General features: G+C 37.4%; 1 protein-coding gene across 7 annotated transcripts in view; it reads right to left on the bottom strand.

Annotated features, from left to right (window-relative positions):
• Positions 1-25,785, bottom strand: part of ZPLD1 (zona pellucida like domain containing 1) — a 539,338-nt gene that overhangs the window by 96,465 nt on the left and 417,088 nt on the right. For all 7 annotated transcript variants that reach the window (XM_042999205.1, XM_042999207.1, XM_042999203.1 and 4 more), the window contains one exon: positions 8,044-8,136. The gene's annotated coding sequence lies outside the window, so the exon portion shown is untranslated. The remainder of the gene's footprint in view (positions 1-8,043; positions 8,137-25,785) is intronic.

The following is a 25,785-nucleotide window of genomic DNA, read 5'->3' as shown; positions in this document are numbered from 1 at the left end:
CTAGACTCCATAACTTTCTTTCACCAAAAAAAAAAATGGCAGAAGTCAGCTCTTCCACTTGTGTAAAATGAGGTAAGGAGGTCAAGATATATCAGCAAAACAAAAGAGAAGCATATGTTAGGTGGATACTTTCCCCTTCTGGATAGTTTCTAGAGGAGGCTAAAAATTTACTTAGTCTGTAACTTAAAAAGGACATGGGATCTCTTTAGGACATTTTACTTGGGAGTCTAAGATATTAGTAGGCTTTTTTATTTGAGGTGTTTTTCACTTTCAGTAGCTTAAACTTACCTGTAAATTGCTTCACTTTGCAACATTCCAATATTTCCTTATATGTTGGGATATTGATCTGGGCACATGGCTATGAGTGACCAGTTAAGCAGTGTGCGGCAAGGAAAAGACAGGTTGTGGTATGCACCACCACCCATCTCAACAATCAATTTAGAACACTACAACTTTATCAATTGTTTAGAGATCTATATCTATTGAGCAGCAAACCATGCACTTCATGTTTGTTGAGCTTTGATTTGATTTTCTCCTTTTCAAGGGGGAAGCTGATAGGCTTAATGGACACATCTGTGTCATATTGAATTGTTAGGGTAATGCAAACAGCTTAAAAACATGTTTGCTCTAAATATCTGAACAAGCCAGTCTTAACTGAATTAAAAATTTTAATTTTTTTATTGAAGTATAATATACAATGTTATATTAGTTTCAAGTGTATAATATAGTGATTCAATATTTCCATACATTACTCAGTGCTCATCACAGTAAGTGTCCATTCATCTATTGATGAACAACTTAGGTTGCTTCCATATTTTGGCTATTGTAAATAATGCTGCAATAAACATAGGGTGCATGTATCTTTCTGAATTAATGTTTTTGTATTCTTTGTGGATAGCCAGAAGTAGGATCACTGGATCATATGGTATTTATATTTTTTCTTTTTTAAAGTAACTCCATTCTGTTTTCCACAGTGGTTGCATCATCTGCACTCCCACCAACAGTGCACAAGAGTTCTTTTTTCTCCACATCCACACGAACACTTGTTATTTCTTCTCTTTTTGATTCTATCCTGACAGGTGTAAGGTGATATTGATCGTGGTTTTGATTTGCATTTCCTTGATGATTAATGATGTTGAGCACTGTTTCATGTGTCTCTTGGCCATCTGTATGTATCCTTTGGAAAAATGTCGATTCAAGTCCTCTGCCAATTGTTGATTGGATTGTTCGTGCGTGTGTATTGAGCTGTATTTCTTCTTTATATATTTTGGAGATTAATCCCTTGTTGGATATATCATTTGCAAATACATTCTTCTATTCTGTAGGTTGTGTTTTTGTTTTGTTGATGGTTTCCTTTGCTGTGCAAACGTTTTTGTTTTGTTTTTGTTTTTGTTTTGGTGTAGTGCCAATAGCTTATTCTTGTTTTTGTTTCCCTTGCCTGAGGAGTAATATCTAAAAGAATGTTTCTACAATGGATGTCAAATAAATTACTGCCTGTGTCTTCTTCTAGTAATTTTATGGTTACATGTCTCACATTTAGGTCTTTAATCCATTTTGAGCTTAAGTTTGTGTGTGGTTATAAGAAAGTGGTCTGGGTTCATTCTTTTTCATGTGGGTATCCAGTCTTCCCAGCACCATTTTTTGAAAGGACTGTCTTTTCCTCATTGTATATTCTTGCTTCCTTTCAAATTAAAACTTTTAAGATGACTTTATAGATTTTAAAACACATATTCCCTGTAGCTCAGACGATTGAAAATGTGATACTATTAACAAATTTTCTAAATAGGAGAGACTCAAGAGTAGAAATCAGATTGGGAACAGAAGCTGGGAACTTGCTTTGAAGCTACTTAGAAAAGAAATCAGACGCATTTTATATTGTGTGTTTATTGCTAAATCTTAAAATTATCTTTTTGAGAAAGGCACATGGTTTTAAAACAGATTGTATGTTTATTTGGGAGGCATGGGGAAGTCTTTGGAGAGTATTGGGACCTAAGTGCCCCTACCACCAAGTCATGCTTTGGCATTTTAGGGAGAAAAAATAATTTTCCTACTACCCTCCTAAATTTTCACTGGGTCCCTTATAACAAAAGACAGATTAACAAGAGAGAAACAAACAGAAGTTTATTATCATGTATACCTTATGTAAACATAGGAGATCTCCAGGGGAAAAATGAGTAACTCTTTGATGTGGCTTAGAATTCAGGCTTAAACACCATCTTAATAGGGAAAGTGGAGGGGGAATGTAGGCCTCTGAGGGAATAGTAAATGATTTTTAGGAAAGATAAATGAGCCCCTAGAAGAATAGGTGTGGTCGTCTGTGACCAAGTTTGTCTGGGTGTGATGTCACTTCTATTCTCCTGTCCTGTGATGAGTCAATCCTCCCTGAATGATATAACTCCCTGGGAGGGATTCATGACAATTCAGTTCCCATGAAAAGATCTGTCTTTGGACAGGTAAGTGGAGCTCAGGGGCAGCCTCTCCCTGCATGTGCTGCTTTTCAAGAGCCTGCAGCTAAAAACAGTCAATATACCAAAGAGTATTTGGAGGTGGTGTGCCCTGAACTTCTAGAACCATATTTTGGGTAGGCATATTCTGCCATTTTTCATCATTAACTCTGAAAATTGATAAATTTGCCAATATAACAAGAAGGGTGTGACAAATTAAATAACCCTTTGGCCTTTTACAAACATCCCTTTAGAGGCCTTCTTGAAGTCTAAAATACATTTACATTTTTTCAATATCCAATATGTTGTCAACCCTACCATCATCACATAATGGAAATAATTCTCAATAATTCTTCTTTCAATCAGCATCGGAAAATCAAGACACTCAAGATCTCATCCAAGAATATGGTCATTAACTTTTTGTTGCATTATCTAAAGGCCTGGCAAGAGAAATGATATTAAAAGTGACCATCTGAGAATATGTAGTCCATCTAATTCACAGGCATATATTAAACTCAATCCTATCTTTGGATCAAGATATAGAGCCAGAAAGCTATATAAATGAACCACATTACCCTACACCCATGCAGAATCATTTTCTCTGAGTTATGCCTCAATATTCAGCCCTAAAATTATATATAGGGTCCAAATGAGAGAAAAACATATTGCATGCTACCATCGTAATATAAAACCAAGGTAAAATTATTGCCTTTTAGATTACTCAGGCCCTCTCACATTGAAATTTTTAGAATAGGAAATACAATATTTCCTTTTCAATATGACTTAAGGTTGCCTGCGAATGGCAAGGACATGGTTTAACCTAGAACTATGTTCATTTAAGGTAGCATGGAGAAGTCTGAAGGAAGGTAAAAGGACCTAACACCACCCCCCACCCCGAATCAAAAATAATGTTTCTTTTAGCATTTAGTACCTGGGAGGACCTCTGAGTCAAGATGACAAGCCAACCATATGTGTTGATTATTTTTGTCTCTGAAAAATTTACTAAATTAATTATAAGGGAATAAAACATAATAACTAAAACTGAGTAGTGGCAATCCCAGGGCATACCAGATCCATTGTTATTTCTTAGGGACCATTCTTCATTTACTTAATTACCTTCTTGAGCCATATGGGCATTTGACTGTATAGACTGTCCACAACAAAAAAAGGAATCACAAAGGGAAGGTAGTACAACAAAATGATGATGCAGGGAAAAGAAGCAACTGCTCAGAAAAGTAAGGTTGGAAAAAGATACGGCTGAAGTGGAGGTTGGAATTTCTAAACACCAAGACAAAGATAAGACATGGGGGTTAAAAAAAATGAGTGTTAATTAAAAGGCAGGATCCCACCTCTTTCTATCATCATCTGGCACCAAAATATCTATTCCTTGGACCAAAAAATTAAAAGTCTCTTCTCTAAAGGATTTCCCAAGACCAGAAGATAATATCTCAAATTCTGACATTTTTTTACAGTTGTAACAGTCACATACCTGCCCAGCTGCACTAAAGTAAACTTATCAAAAGCCCCATGGGGCACCTTGGTGGCTCAGTCAGTTAAGAGTCCAACCTCAACTCAGGTCATGATCTCACAGTTGGTGAGTTTGAGCCCCCCTCCCCCCACCCACCCACCTCCCACCGTCAGGTTCCCATGGATTCTGTGTCTCCCTCTCTCTCTGCCCTTCCCCCGCTTGCGCTGTATCCCTTTCTGTCTCTCAAAAAATAAATAAATGTCAAGAAAAAGAAAAAAAATTTAAAGCCTCAACTGAAATTTATATTGTTTTATTTTTAAATATGAATTGGCAGCAAAGTATGAAATTTTGATACCAGCTGCAACATGAAACTAATGTTAGAGAAATGTTATTCTAGAGGAATAGGGCATAATTTAAGGAGTAGAAGAGAGCATTAAAATAATGGAAATAATGTCCTCAGAAATAAATTAGTGTATATAAAAATAAAGATGATAGATGATAGATACTGTGGCAGGAGGAGAGGGCAATCCAATGTCTCCTGAAATTAAAAACAGATAGCATCTTTTTAAAAGTTAATAAAAATCATTGAGAGATAAAAATATTAAAATATTACCCCCAAAATAAAAAACAAATACAGAAAATGAAAGAAGATATAAAAGATATAAAGAGTGCATCAGTATAACATCCAAGAGGTCCAATATCTAACCAACTAGAGTTCAGATGATAAGACCAGATTAGACAAAGATATGAAAATCATCAAAGGAAAAATGCATGAGAATTTCTCAGAATTGAAGGACATGATCTCAGGATTGAAATAGTAGACTGAGGGCTCAACATGATAAATGGAAAAATACCTGTATCTGGACACTTTGTTGTGAAATTTTGGAGTGCCAAAGATAGAAAATTCAAAAAGCTTCTGGGGGGATTAAAATTTACCCATAAATGAAGGAAAATGAGAAACAGAAGACTTATCATCAATACTAGATGCTAGAAAGTGGTACAGCAGTGCTTTCAAAATATGAGAGAAAATGACTCTTAACCTAGAGGGAAGTCCCAAATTATAAGTTTGAGTCAAGAGCCAGTCTAGATTGTTAGAGCAGGAAAACCAGCTAGTGGTTAAGGATAGTGGCCTCACAGAAAGGGGGTCAAGAAAGAATATGTAATATAAACAATATTTTTTTAATGGTGTTAGGATACAAGGGAAAATAGTGAAGAGATTGGAACAGGGAATTTCAATGTACAAAAGCCTGATTGACTTTTCAATTTACTATTCTCATATAGTCAGAATAATGTGAAAATGTATATTAGCTATCAAAATTTAAAACTAATCTACAGGCCAAATTCAGAAAATATGTATTTTATATAATGGAATACATTTTCATCAACCTTGATTTTGTAAAAATAAAAATGACAGAAGTTGGAAGAGGAGGGAGAGTGGATGAGAAGGGCACAGGTACTAATACCCTCGTCTTACAAAACATGGAGTCAAGAGATACAGTTTACAGTTAATGTAGAAAAAAAATGATGCAAATATATAAATTAAGATTAGAAAGGTAGCCACTAAAGGATTGAAAAATAATAACATAATTTAATGAAAGCATGGAGGCACTGATGGGGCACACTGGATAGCTAAATCCTTGCTATCATGGCAGAAAATAAATAGAAGCTGTCAAAAAGTAATTCATCAAGAAATAATAGTGTAATCATATTATTTAGAAATGTTAAGATGACAACTCAGACTAAGAGCTGAAAGAATTAAAAATGGATACTTGTGGAGAGGAAGACTGTAGTAGGTAAACTTTGTTTTCATCATAAATAGTTCTACATAACTTTTTATTTTATTTTTTAAAAGTTTGTTTATTTTTGACAGCGGCAGCACGAGTTGGGGAGGGGCAGAGAGAGAGAAGAGAGAAAATCCCAAGCAGGCTCCAAGCTGTCAGCGCAGAGCCTGACACGAGGCTCAGATTCACAAAACTGTGAGATCATGACCTGAGCAGAAACCAAGAGTTGTATGCTTAACCAACTAAGCCCCCTTGGCATTCCTACATAACTTTATTTTTAAATAGTTGTGTGTATTTCTTTGACAATTAAACAATATAAGATTAATTCAATACCTGTAACTGTCAAAATGTACTAATAAAGGTACTAACATTTAATATATTAATCTCTTAAATACTATGGCTTCAATTTATCTCTCTTGTACCCATTTACTTCTGAAGGTTAGCTAGGGGGTTTGAGACCTACACACTATTTTTTAGACGTAATTTTATCTAATACATTTCTAAAATATCTAAGACAGAACCTCTGAGGTTCTAAAATTGCTGATCGAAAATAATTTTCAAACCGTAAATGTATCTTCCCTCAAGAATTTCACAAACAAAAGTAAATTCGCCTAATGAAATAATGAGAAATACTTATAAGTGTATGCATAGAATTATGGAATGAGGATTAACCCACTTGGTAGTTCCTGAGAGATAAGTTCTCAAACTTGGCTATACAACAGAATTGCCTGCATTTGAAAAAATATACCCTATTAAATTAATTCTCTGGGGCCCCATGTGCAGGGTTTTAAAAATAGCATCCAAGTAAAATGCCACCAAGACTAAGAGCCACTGTCCTAAAAAGGGGGGCTATTTTTTTAGTGTTTCCATAAGGAATTGCTTCTCAACATTTCTGGGGTAATTTATATGTTTCTTTGGAATCAGGAGAAAAATCAGTTGAGAAATGGAGAAAACAGGAAAAAGTATAATTCTCTTGTAAGAACCAAAATGTAACAATCAACATAGAAACACACTGGTTCAAAAGAATCTAGGGGCGCCTGGGTGGCGCAGTCGGTTAAGCGTCCGACTTCAGCCAGGTCATGATCTCGCGGTCCGTGAGTTCGAGCCCCGCGTCAGGCTCTGGGCTGATGGCTCAGAGCCTGGAGCCTGTTTCCGATTCTGTGTCTCCCTCTCTCTCTGCCCCTCCCCCGTTCATGCTCTGGCTCTCTCTGTCCCAAAAATAAATTAAAAAAAAAAAAAAACATTGAAAAAGAAAAAAAAAGAAAAAAAAAAAGAATCTACTAGTCAAGTGGAAAGCAGGAGCAGGAAACAGTGACAGGAGACTCAAAAGTTGAGGTTGACACTTCTGAGAACCAAACAGGAGCAGGAAGAGAGAATTTCCTTATCTACTCCAGCAGTATTGTTCATGGCTATGGTCATGTTGTAAGTGTGTGTTCATAGCCCTGTTAGCTAACTAACAGTGAGCCATGCTTGAAAATAAAGTAAATAAAGTAAATATTAATCAATTTGTGTGCATAGTACATTTTAAACAAATCCTATATGAGTTATCTCCTAAGAAATAACAAGTTTAAGAAGCAAAATAAACGCTTACGTTGGCAATTTTGGCACATAATGCTACAGTGAGTGATGTTCATTTTACTCGGATTCAGAATGTTACCTTATTTGAATATAACCCAGTATTCTTCACTGGTGTTTATCTGTGTTTGAATATGTACTATAGGCTAAAGTGCTTTATAAATGCTACTAAATTTAAATTTACTTCATTTGTATTTGTAATGATTTGTTTATATATCCATAAAGACTATGTACAATGTTGGAAATATTTTAAGGATCATTTACGATTTGTAGAATTCCCAAGAATTCCAATTTGTCATTGGCAAACCCCAAAGATTAATATCTGTTAGGAATTTAGAAACGTCACACATTTCCTTTATGCTAAAAGTCATTGTAGTAGTGATTGTGGGTGTTTTAAAAAACCAAGTCTTTACATTTCTTTCAAGTGAGAACTTGTTGACTAATGAGGGCAATGGGCTTTGGGAAGAAGTATGTGTGTATGCTGTGGGGGTGAGTGTTGTATTGATGGAGCTATGGCCTTGGACCAAGGAGGAAACAGCTGCACAACTCAGGAAAAGGTCTACGTGGGTGCAGTCTCTAATGAAGAAACTAAGGCAACAAAATACCAGTCGTCCTCCTGAATTCACAGATCTGAAAAAAACATATGTAGCAGCCATTATCTCCTGGTGCTTCACTTAGTCAGCTTTTCCACCATTTCTACAACAAAATAATCAAGTTCAGACCTCACAAGTATGTTCTAACAAGAGTCCCTTTACCTGTTAAGAGGTGGCCATACCTGTAGCAGAGAAATATCCATCCATTTTTGATGATGTGCTCCCTCTTCTCCATTGAGTTTGTAATTAACTTTTAATTAAAATTTTAATGAAATCTGAGATACAGAATAAGAGTAGAGGTAATTAATATTTAATATTAAAAATGTTAGTGCAGAAAAAAGTTGGTGAGTCTTATTTTCTTTTCTCAAAAATTGGCAATCATATACGCTACTGTGTTTATCTTGTCACCTTATCCATCAAAGAATCTGAAAGGTAAGTACTACAATTAGTCACAATAAATGACGTAAGACATTTGTTTAGCGTAATTGATTTACCTTCCTTTTTATTATTCATATTTTGATAGTTCTGCTTCAAGTGTTTATCATGGTTCTGAGCTTTGCTAACCTACCTCAGTGGAGTACTAAGGAGTAGAAGAGAACACACATTTTTTGAAAACGTAATATTCCATATAGTTTCCATACTTTACTTAATACAATAATGCTATGAGGTTTATATTATTATTCCCATTTTATGGATGAGAAAACAGATTCAGGTGATTTTAATGAATTTGAAAAGCAAATAAAAGCTAATTTTCTGTAAATCCAGAGCTGGATTTAAACCATAGATGTTTCTTACTGCAAAGCCCATATTCTTTCCATGGTGCCACAACACCATTTCCCTGCAGTTACTCTCAGAGAATTGATGAAGGATATTTTATCTGTTTGTGATTATGCTATTAGTAAAGTAGGTAAATTCTCTCTCTCCCTCCCTCCCTCCCTCCCTCCCTCCATCCCTCCCTCCTTCTCCCCCTCTCCCTCTCCCTCTCTCTCTCCCTCTGTCTCCCTCTCTCTCTCTCCCTCTCCCTCTCTCTCCCTCTCTCCATCTCTCTCCCTCACTACCCTCCCACTCTGTCATATGCACACACTAAACAATACTGAGCAAAAAGATTCAAGATACAGGAAAAACAGAACATTCACACAATTGGTTCTGAGCCCCTGCCTGACACCTGCTACAATGACATTTTTGTTCACTCTCAAATCAACCTAGGAAAGCTGCGTAAATGGACATTAGGTCCTGAGGACCATGCAAAGCAAAAGAGAGGGCAAGAGCCCCCTATTTATGCCCTCTGAAATCAGAGGTGGAGGACCATGGTGTGTGGTAATGTCAGAGGTTTCTCCACAACTGTGACATATGAGAAGACTGAAATCATTCTCATTTTCTCTGCGATGCTGTGGATCTATCCGAAAAGAACAAAAATTGAACAATTTACCTTTCTGTTGCTATCCTGCCCAAACAGAATGTGATTATTAAACTTTGTGAGAAGGCAATCAGAATGAGTGAATGTGAAAATGAAACCGTTAACAAATAAGCCTGAAATGTAAGTTGGTAAGGGACTTTGAAATATAAGTTGGCTACAAATGAAACTTCTCCAGATTCTGATTATTATGGCCTCTTTCTAGGGACAGAAGAGGAAAACACATTCACACAGCTTCAATTATCCTTCACATTACTGGAAAGATACTGTAAGGTGGATGGTAGAGCAACGTGCTATGATAATGATACGATCAAAGCAAATGCTATTAAACAAAATGAAACGTTATAAACCATTGCAATTAGAGAAGCACAATTTAAATAATCCATAAAAGTTCTTAAATGATAAAAACTATTCTTATAGGACTTAGAGCTCCATTTGTTCCTTTCCCTCCCTAGCTGGTAAATTCATCTAGCTACTTATTTATTTATTAAAGTCAAGGGAGCTGCTCCATTGTCACATTTCATTAAAGGTGGTCTTGAGCCGAGCACAACAGAAAGCCATGATTGTGCTGCAGAGCTCCCCTACAATTAGACACTCACTGAAATGAAATGACTCTGTCGCCGATTAAGTAGATTTTTATAATTAAATAGACTTTACTTAAACTAGTAAAGCTGATGGGCAAAAATATGTTTTTCTGCCTTATACAGAATTAGTAATTCCTGTATGCATTCCAGATTTTTCATCTAGCTGTTTTTAAACATTTTAAAAAATTTGTGATTACTTTTTTCCATATACAGAGCAATTATATATTTAAAATACTCTATAAGGCAGGCTCAATCATTTTTTATTGGCTCCTCTGAAAAGTGGGTCAAGACTATCCTTTCACTTGTAAATGGAGAAAAGGGCACACACTAAGTTTTAGTGAATTGATCAAGGTCCAATCATAAGAATGATTTATGAATGATGTTTTTAAATTCCTGGATGCTATCAAAGCGTTTAAAGGAAAACAAAGTGTGAAATGAAGCTATTTGATTACTCCTTTAATGAATATGGTTAGCCATGATGTCTCAGATCCAGGAAGCTGAAGAGGGTCAAATATATGAAAATGTGAAGAATTATAGGATTAGTCATCAGATCAACTTTCAACAACGACAAACACCAAAACTAAAATACAGTCCTACCACATAGCCATGGTTTGATTGAGAAGCCTCATACTCATAAGTCTTCCATGTATGTGTTTACTCATCAGGTAGTTTAGCAAGTCGGCTTCTAAAACATGTTACATGTAACTATCAGTTTTGTCAGCTTTGGCCCATAGAACCAGGGATTATTTTTTGAAATTATTTTTATTGCCAGGAATAATTAATGAAATGGTATACAGTAAAGGTCCTCGCAGAAGCAGTGGCTCACCCATGTAAACATGGACTCTGTATTTAAGTATGGTCATTATCACACACCTCAGAGACGTCTTGTTGATGATATCCTGCAAGTTAAACACTCTCTTAAACCAAACCCAGTCCCAGTTCTTCTGCTAACAATTAAAGGCAACAGAAAACTGCAAATTACTGATTAGGAGTTTTGAATTACTCTAATCCAGACACTTCAGTAATTCTTTAGTGTAAGTAAAAGCAAGCATAAAAACTGGAAAGAGCAGATTTAAAAAAAATGAAGGTCACATAAGAAAAACCAATTACAAGTTTTTTAGATCCTTTCATTCTTCTGTCTATTTTGCAGTAGTCACAGACTAGGTGCCAGAGACACCATGGAGAAGGAAAAAAGGTTGGTCTTGCCTTGGTGGGGCTTACTTTTGAATGTCAGAGAAAGATTCTTTAATTCCGTTGAATTGTTTTTGAAATTAGGAATAGCGAACAATATATAACAAAGGCAAAATTTCACTCTACTTCCTTTCCCCTTCTTGTGAGTCATCAGATGCTGAGGCTCTGAATTCAGTCGGTGTGGCCTCTGGCAAATTACTTAACTTCTATATGCCCAAGGTCCTCACAAGAAAATGGGAGAAATACTTACACCTATCTTGTTTTGTTTTGTTTTTTTTGAAGAGAGAGAGCAAGTAGGGGGTGGGGCAGAGAGAGAGGGAGACGGAGGATCTGAAGCAGGCTTTGCACTAACAGCAACAAGTCCCATGTGGGGCTTGAACTCACGAACCCATGAGATCAAGCCCAAGCTGAAGTGGGACACTCAACTGACTAAGCCACCCAGGCACACCTAACTGCACCTATCTTAAAGGGTTATTGTGAGATTAAATGTGTTAACCAATGTAAAATACTATATGGAACAATGTGTGGCATACAGTAGAACTTAATAAATGTTAGCATTTCCCATTGTGAGAGTTATTATGATTTTCATTACAACCTTCTGATTTGTATTCTTAAGTGGTTAGAGCAAAAGTCGTAAGAGACAGCAACCACCTCAATGTTACAAAGCCCTGGTAACTGAAGAGCTAGCTCACAGAAACTCTGAATCAGGAGTGTCACCACATACAGGGTGAGTTTTACCCACTATGCAATTGGGCAAATCTGCTATGAATAACTAGGGGCACTTAAAAGTCAACAGTTACTTGCCTACAGGACTCAGAAGCGCTTTTGGGGGCAAAAAGGACCTGATCATTGGAAAAGAGAGAGCTGAGCCCACAAATTTGGTATGAGGCTATTGGGCCAGGAAGAGAACAGTGAGGTGATGCTGCGCACTGCAAATATCTTCTCAAATTGCCCTTCAGTCCAGTGCTCAGGTTCTTACTCCAGTATTTCTTTGGGGGAAGTAAAAGGTAAATCTTCCTCCAAGTTGCATCTCCTTGAGAAAGTTCAAGGTGCCAGCACCGTCAGGATCAGCAAATCCCTCTAAGACACGCTGGGCACCATGGACAGTGAACGAGTCTGGATGCTGCTTTTGGCTTGAGAGCCCACAGGAGCTCCTCCATGACAAGCCAGAGCTGAACAGGAAACCCAGAGCAAGTACCGCAGTGTGACCAAGAGTGCTGGGACCAGAGGTCATGTGAAACATTCTCCTTAAAAAACCCAATACATCTAAGTGAAGAATCTGAACATTTCTAGACTTTCTGCAAAGCAGGCATTAGTTTGTCTACAAATACTGACTTGTATATGTTATTTGATGCTGTTGTTACCCCTCAATTTGTGTGCTTTAAGGTATTCTAACTCTCTTGCTCTTTGGAAAGCACTCTAGCATTTTTTAGCGGATAAACATTTTTAAAAGTATTATTAAAGTGTTTCAAATTCTACCTATAGTTTGGAAATAGCAATATTTTTCTCGCTTACTTTCAATAAAGAATAAACCTTACATCCTTTCCTGGGAAGCAAAAAGTATTTTGTGTCATTTGTAAAGAAGATAAGGTTGACTGTCATGTAGCAATTCTCCATCCTGCATCATTTTTGGCACACAGATAATACTACTTTTAATTTGGGTTGTGGTTTAGCAACTATAAGAACAAAAGATATTGCTTTCTAATACTTGTCTCCAGGGTAATATAAACTAATCCAGGAGATAGACTCCATCCTTGTGCAAAAGATGGCTAATTCTAGGCTAGGGAAGTTTGAAAGTTAAAATTAGATACTCTCAGCTCAGTGCATAGCTTTTTGTTTCTTGCTAAACTGAATGATTTTTAAGTAAGTGAATTTTTAACAAACATGCTGAAATATGGTTCCCAGTGAGAAATGTCCTTCACAAAAGTTCATGTATTTAGGAACTAAATACTTATTCCAATGAAGATTATTACTTAAAACTTGATTAGAATTAATTTTGGAAAATTTTTCCAGAGGTATTCTACAAACTATACAAAATACCAGACTCATCAAGATAAATTATATGGCTCCATTCTGATCCTCGATATAATAATCATGTTTAGTCCAGAATCACTTTTGACCTTTTCAGGAGCACAGAACCAATCTAAGTAAGAATATGCTTCACTGAAGTTTTTAGGAGGAAATTCCCTCAAAGGACATGCCTAATGAGAGTTGCAACAAAGTATTGAAAAGTAATAAAATAGTTACAAATGCTTATAATCTCCTGATAAATTTTAAGAGGCCAGATTCTCATTTGCCCAAGCTTAAAAATATGCATTACGGAATATATATAATTTACAACTTTCTATCAGAAACATGAATTTCAGCAAGGCTGAAGGCTGAAACAAGAAATTGTATTTTGGAGTTGGGTCATTTTGAAAATTATGACCAAATAATTCTAAAAAATGGGCAATTACCTTATATCAGCCCTTTGTAAAATCTTTTTTCCTGTGGTTAGGTTTTGTGGCTGGGTATTTTCTGGTAAATGAAAAAGTCAAACCAGTGACATTCCACTAACTCTACCCTCCTCTCCACAGCCCTTCTTGATTTCAGGTTTGGTATGTTGGGTTTTGCTGGTGGGTTCTCTACATATGGTGGTTTTTGTATAGGTAAAACTGTTATCTCCTGGGTAGCTTGAGTTAAGTTTTAAGTTTTCTTTTATTTCTAAAAATCTTCATACAGATAGACTCAAGTAGACTAAAAATCAAGCTAATTATGAAACTTATGTTTTATCAATATATTATATGAATTTCTCAATCTGTTTTAATGTGAAAGTAATTCCCTCAACTGGGAAACAATGTTTATACTGATCTATGTCAGTCAGTAAATTCAGAAAGTCATAGTTCTGATGAAAGCAACATTTTCTAGAAAGGGGTCCATTCACAAAGGACTTGAACAGACATTATTCGAAAAAAGATATACAAATGTCCAAAGGTACATGAAAAAAAATGCTCAACATCACTAATCACCAGGGAAAGAAATACAAAACAAAACCACAATGAGATATCACATCACATCTGTTGGAATGACTATTACCAGGAAGACAAGAGATAACAAGGGCTGGCAAGGATGTGAAGAAAAGAGAACCTTTGTGCTCTCTTGGTGGGAATGTAAATTGGTGTAGCCACTATGGAAAAGAGTATGGAGGTTCCTCAAAAAAATAAAAATAGAATTACCATATGATCCAGCAATCCCACTTCTAGGTTATCCAAAGGAAATGAAATTACTATCTCAAAAAGATATCTGTGTTCATTGCAGCAGTATTCATAATAGCCAAGACATGAAAACAATCTAGGTGTACATCCATCACTGGGTGAATTATATACATATATATATTATATATAATATTTATAATGTATAATATATAATCAACAATAAAAGAAAAGAAAACTCTGCCATTTGCAACAGTGTGGGTGAACTTAGAGGGCATTATGCAAAGTAAGATAAAGACAATTACTGCAGAATCTCACTTGTGTGTAGAACCTTAAAAAATCACACACACACACACACACACACACACACACACACACACACAGATATAAAATCAAATTCACAGAAACAAAATTTAGATTTGGTGGTTGCCAGGGGCAGGGGTGTGAGGGTGGGGAAATGGGTGAAGGTGGTCAAAGGGTACAAACTCGGAGTTATAAAATGAATTCTGGGGATATAATGCACAGCATGGTGACTATAGTTAACAACACTGTACTACATACTTGAAAGCTGCTTAGAGAATAGATCTTAAAAGTTCTCACCAAGCAAACAAAAACAAAAAAAATGACAACTATGCTGAGTGATGGATATGTTAACTAACCTTATTGTGGTAAACATCCATAATATGTATGTATAGCAGATCACCATGTTGCACACCTTAAACTTATGTAATATTATATATCAATTATACCTCAATAAAGCTGTAGGGGGAGAGTAAATGAGAAAGGGGAACATTCATACACAAAAGGGGAGAAATAATAACTTGGGCATCTGGCGTAGTCCTAGCATCACACTGTTTGTGATAAAGTTTTAGCACAAATACCAAACTCACCACCATCTGCCCATGAACGTCAGTGGATTCTGGCTGCACACACAAAAGCAGAGGATGGCCACATCAGAGCTAATCTACTATTGACATATGGAAGATGTATGAATGCAGCCCCCTGATGATCAAGAAGGAAGCAGGAGCTGGAAGACTACCAAAAGCAAACAGCTTTCCTTCTCTCTGCAGGCATATATGCAAAATAAATCACTCCTGAGATGGTGATTAATGTTTTATATTTGTCTACTTCTCCTTCCAATAAAATTAAATTAACGTACATCTAGTTACTTATGAGACTGAGTTCTTACTGCCTTCTCCAAGGCTAGTTTACTATTTATGAATGTGGTTAGTTGTTGTGCTTTTTACATCTCTTTAATGGTCTTGATAATGGTGAAGACATTAGAAGTTACTGTGTTTCCTCCATTTACTGGTCTTTGTCTTAGACTCCCCTGGGGTGAGGTGTGTAGTGATCTGACAAACAGACCCATTCCTGTGCTTCCAAATCTGTTCTCTTCCAATGGCTTGTGTGTCCCTACTGCTTCTAACACAGCAGCTCCCTGTGAACTGAGGTATTCTCAGCTAACATGTTGATCTGGAGTTAAACTTGTATGAAATTCACTGTAGAGTGTCACTGGCTATTCTGCCTCATATCTTTATGTAGCTTCAAACTCTCATTTCCCCTACTTGATATTGGCATTGAATTATAAGTCACTTCCATTGAATACTTAATCAAGATTAGATTTTGTTTGCATATTTCCATACTGAAATGGTGATGTGCAGATGTCCTCAATGTCAGTAAGTTTTCATGAGCCTTATTCCTTGGTTCTCTGACTGGAGTGTTTGCGTAATGATGTAAATAATGTAAAAAAATGATGTAAAAATATGAGAGCCAGGCAAAGACCCATGTCCTCTCCTCATTATCTGAGTAATCTGGTCATGGTCTTTAATCTCTCTAAATCTTAGGTTCTTCATCTGAAAAATAATTTTCTGCCTCACAGTGTGGTTGTGGGATGAATCAAATTCACACAGATAAAATACCTCACACATGGTAAACACTTGACAAATGGTACCTGACATTAAATATTTTTAATTTCACAACTCCTGATAAGTCAATACATTGACAAATTCTATATAATTATTTTTAAAACTACTAATATATTGATAAATTATGTATATGATATATGAATTCATTACATTTCCTCAACAGTCACCTAATTTAGACAAAAAATAATTAAGATTGCATTTTCTTTGATGTGTTTTTAGAAGATAACTAATAGTAGGTTAATGGAGGAGAGAATAGAAATAGTTCATAAGAGAATATAATTAACAGATATGTCTATGTGTTATCAACACATGAATCTCATAAATTCTCAGTTTTGTAAAATCCAACCATAACTCAGAACCCATTAATGGTGGCAATACATGCATAGCCATTGTAAACAGAGGATCAAGCTTCTAATTCCAAATTAATTCTAATATGAGTTTGCTTCTGTATCATCTTAAGACATATTTTTATATTTTCAGGTACCAGATTTCAATAATACCAAGTTTTACAAATTTTCTTATTTTTATCTTTCTGTAATATTGAGATTTGCATATGATATTACAAATAATGTTAATAAATATGATTGTCATATACATATATATAACATATGTATAATAATTTGAGCTAATTGAAACATATTGCTGACTTTGTCAATCTAAAACATGTACTGTAGGTAATTTCCATGAGTGCATTTTTCAAAATTGTGAAAAATAATATTCTTTGTACAATGTGAAGCAGTCAATATATTAATATTCCAGTCCCTGTTTCCAGCATATTCTCAGGGCTTCTTGAACAGGAGAGTGCTATATTCTTCCAGAAAGCTTTCTTCTGGGGGGATATCTTTTCTCCAATTATGTAGCAACTTAGCTAAAAATGTAAGACTATGGATTTGAATTTAAAGAATGACAGCTTAGTAACAAGATAGTCTGAGATGATGCTCAAGAAGATGGACAATTCTATTTTGTTTATTTGTTTTGTTTTGTTTGTTTTTATTTGAGTATAGTTGACACAATGTTACATCAGTTTCAGGTATACAGCATAGTGATTTGGCAAGTCTCCATGTTATGCTATGTTCACAAGTGTAGGTATCTTCTGTCACCATACAATGTTATTACAGTGCTATTGACTATATTCTGTATGTTGTACCTTTCATTCTCATGACTTATTTATCCTACAACTGGAAATTTGTATCTCTCATTCTCCTTCACTTATTTTGCCCATCTCTCACCTCCCTCCCCTTCGACAACCATCAGTTTGTTCTCTGTATTTACAGATCTGATTATGTTTTTTTGTTTATTTATTCATTTGTTTTGTTTGTTTGTTTTACATTTCACATAGAAGTGAAATCATATGGTATTTATCTTTTCTGTCTGATTTACTTCATTTTGTATAATACCCTCCAGGTCCGTCCATATTGTCACAAATGTCAAGATCTTATCTTTTTTAGAGGGATCCTGGGAAGATGGCGGAGTAGGAGGATGCTGGGCTCACTGAGTATCCTTCTGATCTCTTAGATTCCACCTACAACTGCCTAAATAACCCAGAAAACCACCAGAACACTAGCAGAATGGAGTCTCCGGAGCCAAGTACAGACAAGAGGCCCACGGAAGAGGGTAGGAAGGGCGGCGAGGCGGTGCATGCTACACAGACTGGCGGGAGAAGGTCAGGGCTGAGGGGAGGCCCGCCAGCCAAGCAGAGCCCCCAAGTCTGGCTGGCAAAAGCAGAGGGGCCGGAGGGAGTGTGTTCTGATATCAAGCGGGACTTGACATCTGGAAGGTTATAAGCTAACAGCTCTGCTCAGAGAGCGGGAGGGCTGGAGGAAAACGGAGGGAGAGTTGTTGAGCCCCTGATGACACAGCACAGTTTGGCGGGGAACAAAGGCACTCACCAGCGCCATCTCCCTCACCCATCCCCCAGCCAAAATCCCAAAGGGAACCAGTTCCTGCCAGGGAACTTGCTTGCACCGCACAAACACCCAATGCTGTGCTTCTCCAGATCTGTCCCTCCAGCGGGTCTGACTCCCTCCTGGTGCCACAGGGCCCCTCCCGAAGCGGATCTCCGAAGGAAAAGCGAGCTAACCCTGCCACTCTCGCTCCTGTGCACCTTGCTGATCCACCCCAGCTAATACGCCAGATCCCCAGCACCACAAGCCTGGCACTGTGCAAGCAGCCCAGATGGGCCACGCCACCCCACAGTGAATCCCACCCCTAGGAGAGGGGAAGAGAAGGCACACACCGGTCTGACTGTGGCCCCAGCGGTGGGCTGGGGGCAGACATCAGGTCTGACTGCGGCCCCGCCCACCAAGGCAAGTTATTCAAGACAGCACACGGGAAGTGCCCCGCAGTCCCGCACCACTCCAGGGACTATCCAAAATGACCAAACAGAAGAATTCCCCTCAGAAAAACGTCCAGGAAATAACAACAGCTATCGAACTGATCAAAAATGATTTAAACAATATAACAGAAAGTGAATTTAGAATAGTCATAAAATTAATCGCTGGGCTTGAAAACAGTATAAAGGACAGCAGAGAATCTCTTGCTACAGAGATCAAGGGACTAAGGAACAGACAGGAGGAGCTAAAAAATGCTATCAATGAACTGCAAAATAAAATGAAGACAACTACGGCTCGGATTGAAGAGGCAGAGGAGAGAATAGGTGAACTAGAAGAAAAAATTATGGAAAAAGAAGAAGCTGAGAAAAAGAGAGATAAAAAAAATCCAGGAGTATGAGGGGAAGATTAGAGATCTAAGTGATGCACTTAAGAGAAATAATATACGCATAATTGGTATTCCAGAGGAGGAAGAGAGAGGGAAAGGTGCTGAAGGGGTATTTGAAGAAATAATAGCTGAGAACTTCCCTGATCTGGGGAAGGAAAAAGGCACTGAAATCCAAGAGGCATACATAACTCCCTTCAGATGTAACTTGAATCAATCTTCTGCACGACATATCATAGTGAAACTGGCAAAATACAAGGATAAAGAGAAAATTCTGAAAGCAGCTAGAGATAAACGTGCTATAACATATAAAGGGAGACCTATAAGACTCGTGACCCATCTCTCTACTGAAACTTGGCAGGCCAGAAAGGAATGGCAGGAGATCTTCAATGTAATGAACAGAAAAAATATGCAGCCGAGAATCCTTTATCCAGCAAGTCTGTCATTTAGAATAGGAGAGATAAAGGTCTTGCCAAAGAAACAAAAATTGAAGGAATTCATCACCACTAAACCAGCCCTACAAGAGATCCTAAGGGGGATCCTGTGAGACAAAGTACCAGAGACATCGCTACAAGCATGAAACCTACAGACATCACAATGACTCTAAACCCATATTTTTCAATAATAACACTGAATGTAAATGGACTAAATGCGCCAACCAAAAGACATAGGGTATCAGAATGGATAAAAAAAACAAGACCCATCTATTTGCTGTCTACAAGAGACTCATTTTAGACCTGAGGACACCTTCAGATTGAGAGTGAGGGGATGGAGAACTATTTATCATGCCACTGGAAGTCAAAAGAAAGCTGGAGTAGCCATACTTATATCAGACAAACTAGACTTTAAATTAAAGGCTGTAACAAGAGATGAAGAAGGGCATTATATAATAATCATAGGGTCTATCCATCAGGAAGAGCTAACAATTATAAATGTCTATGTGCCGAATACAGGAGCCCCCAAATATAGAAAACAATTACTCACAAACATAAGCAACCTTACTGATAAGAATGTGGTAATTGCAGGGGACTTTAACACTCCACTTACAGATATGGAGAGATCATCTAGACACACGGTCAATAAGAAACAAGGGCCCTGAACGATACATTGGATCAGATGGACTTGACAGATATATGTAGAACTCTGCATCCCAAAGCAACAGAATATACTTTCTTCTCCAGTGCACATGGAACATTCTCCAAGATAGATCACATACTGGGTCACAAAACAGCCCTTCAAAAGTAAACAAGAATTGAAATCATACCATGCACACTTTCAGACCACAGTGCTATAAAGCTTGAAATCAACCACAGGAAAAAGTCTGGAAAACCTCCAAAAGCATGGAGGTTAAAGAACACCCTACTAAAGAATGAATGGGTCAACCAGGCATTTAGAGAAGAAATTTAAAAATATATGGAAACAAATGAAAATGAAAATACAACAATCCAAACGCTTTGGGATGCAGCGAAGACAGTCCTGAGAAGAAAATACATTGCAATCCAGGCCTATCTCAAGAAACAAGAAAAATCCCAAATACAAAATCTAACAGAACACCTAAAGGATATAGAAGCAGAACAGCAAAGACAGCTTAAATCCAGCAGAAGAAGAGAAATAATAAAGATCAGAGCAGAAATAAACAATATAGAACCTAAAAAAACTGTAGAATCTAAAAACACTGTAGAGCAGATCAACGAAACCAAGAGTTGGTTTTTTGAAAAAATAAACAAAATTGATAAACCTCTAGCCAGGCTTCTCAAAAAGAACAGGGAGATGACCCAAAAAGATAAAATCATGAATGAAAATGGAATTATTACAACCAATCCCTCAGAGATACAAGCAATTATCAGGGAATACTATGAAAAACTATATGCCAACAAACTGGACAACCTGGAAGAAATGGAAAAATTCCTAAACTCCCACACGCTTCCAAAACTCAATCAGGAGGAAATAGAAAGCTTGAACAGACCCATAACCAGCAAAGAAATGGAATCAGTCATCAAAAATCTCCCAACAAATAAGAGTCCAGGACCAGATGGCTTCCCAGGGGAGTTCTACCAGACGTTTAAAGCAGAGATAATACCTATCCTTCTCAAGCTATTCCAAGAAATAGAAAGGGAAGGAAAACTTCCAGACTCATTCTATGAAGCCAGTATTACTTTGATTCCTAAACCAGACAGAGATCCAGTAAAAAAAGAGAACTACAGGCCAATATCCCTGATGAATATGGATGCAAAAATTCTCAATAAGATACTAGCAAATCGAATTCAACAGTATATAAAAAGAATTATCCACCATGATCAAGTGGGATTCATTCCTGGGATGCAGAGCTGGTTCAACATCGGCAAATCAATCAGTGGGATACATCACACTAGTAAAAGAAAAGATAAGAACCATATGATCCTGTCAATCGATGCAGAAAAGGCCTTTGACAAAATTCAGCACCCTTTCTTAATAAAAACCCTCGAGAAAGTCGGGATAGAAGGAACATACTTAAAGATCATAAAAGCCATTTATGAAAAGCCCACAGCTAACATCATCCTCAATGGGGAAAAACTGAAAGCTTTTTCCCTGAGATCAGGAACATGACAGGGATGCCCACTCTCACCGCTGTTGTTTAACATAGTGTTGGAAGTGCTAGCATCAGCAATCAGACAACTAAAGGAAATCAAAGGCATCAAAATTGGCAAAGATGAAGTTAAGCTTTCACTTTTTGCAGATGACATGATATTATACATGGAAAATCCGATAGACTCCACCAGAAGTCTGCTAGAACTGATACATGAATTTAGCAAAGTTGCAGGATACAAAATCAATGTACAGAAATCAGTTGCATTCTTATACACTAATAATGAAGCAACAGAAAGACAAATAAAGAAACTGATCCCATTCACAATTGCACCAAGAAGCATAAAATACCTAGGAATAAATCTAACCAAAGATGTAAAAGATCTGTATGCTGAAAACTATAGAAAGCTTATGCAGGTAATTGAAGAAGATATAAAGAAATGGAAAGACATTCCCTGCTCATGGATTGGAAGAATAAATATTGTCAAAATGTCAATACTACCCAAAGCTATCTACACATTCAATGCAATCCCAATCAAAATTGCACCAGCATTCTTCTCGAAACTAGAACAAGCAATCCTAAAATTCATATGGAACCACAAAAGGCCCCGAATAGCCAAAGTAATTTTGAAGAAGAAGACCAAAGCAGGAGGCATCACAATCCCAGAATTCAGCCTCTACCACAAAGCTGTCATCATCAAGACAGCATGGTATTGGCACAAAAACAGACACATAGACCAATGGAATAGAATAGAAAACCCAGAACTAGACCCACAAACGTATGGCCAACTCATCTTTGACAAAGCAGGAAAGAACATCCAATGGAAAAAAGACAGTCTCTTTAACAAATGGTGCTGGCAGAACTGGATAGCAACATGCAGAAGGTTGAAACTAGACCACTTTCTCACACCATTCACAAAAGTAAACTCAAAATGGATAAAGGACCTGAATGTGAGACAGGAAACCATCAAAACCTTAGAGGAGAAGGCAGGAAAAGAACTCTCTAACCTCAGCCGTAGCAATTTCTTACTTGACACATCCCCAAAGGCAAGGGCATTAAAAGCAAAAATAAATTACTGGGATTTATGAAGATAAAAAGCTTCTGCACAGCAAAGGAAACAACCAACAAAACTAAAAGACAACCAATGGAATGGGAAAAGATATTTGCAAATGACATATAGGACAAAGGGCTAGCATCCAAAATCTATAAAGAGCTCACCAAACTCCCCACCTGAAAAACAAATAACCCAGTGGAGAAATGGGCAGAAAACATGAATAGACACTTCTCTAAAGAAGACAGCTGGATGGCCAACAGGCACATGAAAAGATGCTCAACGTCGCTCCTCATCAGGGAAATACAAATCAAAACAACACTCACATATCACCTCATGCCAGTCAGAGTGGCCAAAATGAACAAATCAGGAGACTATAGATGCTGGAGAAGATGTGGAGAAACGGGAACCCTCTTGCACTGTTGGTGGGAATGCAAATTGGTGCAGCCGCTCTGGAAAACAGTGTGGAGGTTCCTCAAAAAATTAAAAATAGACTTACCCTATGACCCAGCAATAGCACTGCTAGGAATTTACCCAAGGGATACAAGAGTACTGATGCATAGGGGCACTTGTACCCCAATGTTCATAGCAGCATTCTCAACAATAGCCAAATTATGGAAAGAGCCTAAATGTCCATCAACTGATGAATGGATAAAGAAATTGTGGTGTATATACACAATGGAGTACTACATGGCAATGAGAAAGAATGAAATATGGCCTTTTGTAGCAACATGGATGGAACTGGAGAGTGTGATGCTAAGTGAAATAAGCCATACAGAGAAAGACAGATACCATATGGTTTCACTCTTATGTGGATCCTGAGAAACTTAACAGGAACCCATGGGGGAGAGGAAGGAAAAAAAAAAAAAAGAGGTTAGAGTGGAAGAGAGCCAAAGCATAAGAGACTCTTAAAAACTGAAAACAAACTGAGGGTTGGTGGGGGGTGGGAGGGAGGGGAGGGTGGGTGATGGGTATTGAGGGCACCTTTTGGGATGAGCACTGGGTGTTGTATGGAAACCAATTTGACAATAAACTTCATATATTGAAAAAAAAAATAAATAAATAGACAATAATTTTTTTGAAAAAAAAGAGCTTATCTTTTTTATGGCTGAATAATATTCCATCATATATATGTGCACACACACACATACACACACGAACCCATACATACATTGCACATATGTATATCAAAGCAAACCAAGTGTCTAGTTCTCCTGTTTTAATGAAAGATAAAGATCCTTCTGAATCAAGTCTCATTCCAAGAATAGTATGAGGCCTTGCCTACCCAGCAATTGCACATCTCTGACTTTGGTGAATAAAGATAGCCATTGACACACAGACAATGGGCATTATCAGAGATGGCGGACTTGGCAAAAGTACAGTTGCATGAACTAAGAAGATGAAACAACAGTGGTAGGGAAGACCAAATTGAGCTTTCTTGAAGATTCTATTCTGTCATAAATTTCAAAAAAGAAGATTGTCTCTATATCAGTAGTACCTTCACATCTCTATGAAATATTATCAGTGTTTCAGCATATGAAGTAAGATGTATATTCTCATATATAAGGCCTAATTGGCATGACATAGAACTGGGCAGGCACGGTAAAAAGTTTTGAAAATGACAGTTTCTGGGAAGGCAAGACACAGTGGCCAAGGGATTATGTAGTCTCAAGCACATTTGATAAGCCCTCAATTTCTAAGGAGTATGAAATGTGCCAAGAGGTGGGTGAAAAACAGCGATGAGAGTATCCAGGTGGTATGATACTCTAAAACCCACATTGACAATAGACATCAAGGTGAGTTGCCGGATGTTAGGAGCTGTCCTCCATCTTTGGGAAGGAGTGAGGCTCCCAGTCTTTAAGGGAAGATGAGGGATTTTAGTATAAAACATGAAATAGCAATCATACAGAAGCTCAGTATAATAAATGGAGGCACAGAAAGTGATACTGAATTCAGGAAATCAGTTGTAACAGGCCTATTCTCTGTTAGAAAGAACTTTGATGAAAGAGCTATGTGAAAATCCCAGTCAATAGAAAACAAAACATGTTCCAGATAAATCTCACAGCAAGAATGGTTCAATGACTGTATCCTCAGTCAAAAGATAAGGAAGATGCGCCAGAGCAAACTCCCAGCCAAACTGGAATGGATAGAATGGAGCTTCTTAAATTCTTTCCTAATTACATTTTTATCAAGAAACGAGTATATGGTCTATCTGGGAGGGTTGGCATGGTAACTAGGGTTTGAGCAGTCTGAGAAAATGGGGTAAGTGAATCCTGTAAGTGGCAAGATCCAGTGAATTCACCAGTGGACAAGCTAGGCAAGCAGGAACAAGAGGATTGAGATGTGAGTCAATATAAAGGGTGTGACAACTACATAGACACACTGTTCAGATACAGCGAGGAATATGCTACATAAGCTGAGAACATTGGATAGAAATGTGTGTTCGTCAATGGAGTACTATGTGGCAATGAGAAAGAATGAAATATGGCCTTTTGTAGCGACGTGGATGGAACTGGAGACTGTATGCTAAGTGAAATAAGTCATTCAGAGAAAGACAGATACCATGTGTTTTCACTCTTATGTGGATCCTGAGAAACTTAACAGGAACCCATGGAGGAGGGGAAGGAAAAAAAAAAAGAGGTTAGAGTGGGAGAGAGCCAAAGCATAAGAGACTCTTAAAAAAATGAGAACAAACTGAGGGCTGATGGGGGGTGGGAGGGAGCGGAGGGTGGGTGATGGGTATTGAAGAGGGTATCTTTTGAGATGAGCACTGGGTGTTGTATGGGAACCAATGTGACAATAAATTTCATATATTAAAAAAAAAGAATAATAAAACTAATTGAACAGTAAATAAAAGAAAAAGAAAAAAAAAGAAACGTCTGTTCATGCAAGTTGGGAGGATAAAACCCAAAGAAAACTGAATCCCTGAAAATAAAAAGAGCTCCAGAGCTTCAGTGGTTCTCAAAATAAGTCAAGGCAGACCTCTGACATGAGTATGTGGACATGGCATGAATACATTCTCAGAAGTTTGCTTAAGACCTATGGCATGTAGGTATTGTCCCTTCCCTTCTGGGGATAGTTACTAATTCTCCAAAGCCTGCTTCTTGGTAAACTCCAGCAATCACCTCCATTACTGACAGTGAACTTAGAGACATACCATATTCTCAGGGTCTCCATGTATGACACTCTGTGTGTGTGTGTATGTGTGTGTGTGTGTGTGCATGCACACGTGTGCAAATGTGTGCACACACGCATATAAAGGTGGAGAGAGAAGCAGAGAAAGGCTG

The sequence above is a fragment of the Panthera tigris genome, chromosome C2, assembly GCF_018350195.1.
Source record: "Panthera tigris isolate Pti1 chromosome C2, P.tigris_Pti1_mat1.1, whole genome shotgun sequence".
Classification (NCBI taxonomy): domain Eukaryota; kingdom Metazoa; phylum Chordata; class Mammalia; order Carnivora; family Felidae; genus Panthera; species Panthera tigris.
The sequence above is the reverse complement of the archived record's forward strand: the minus strand, read 5'-3'. Positions and strand labels throughout refer to the sequence as shown.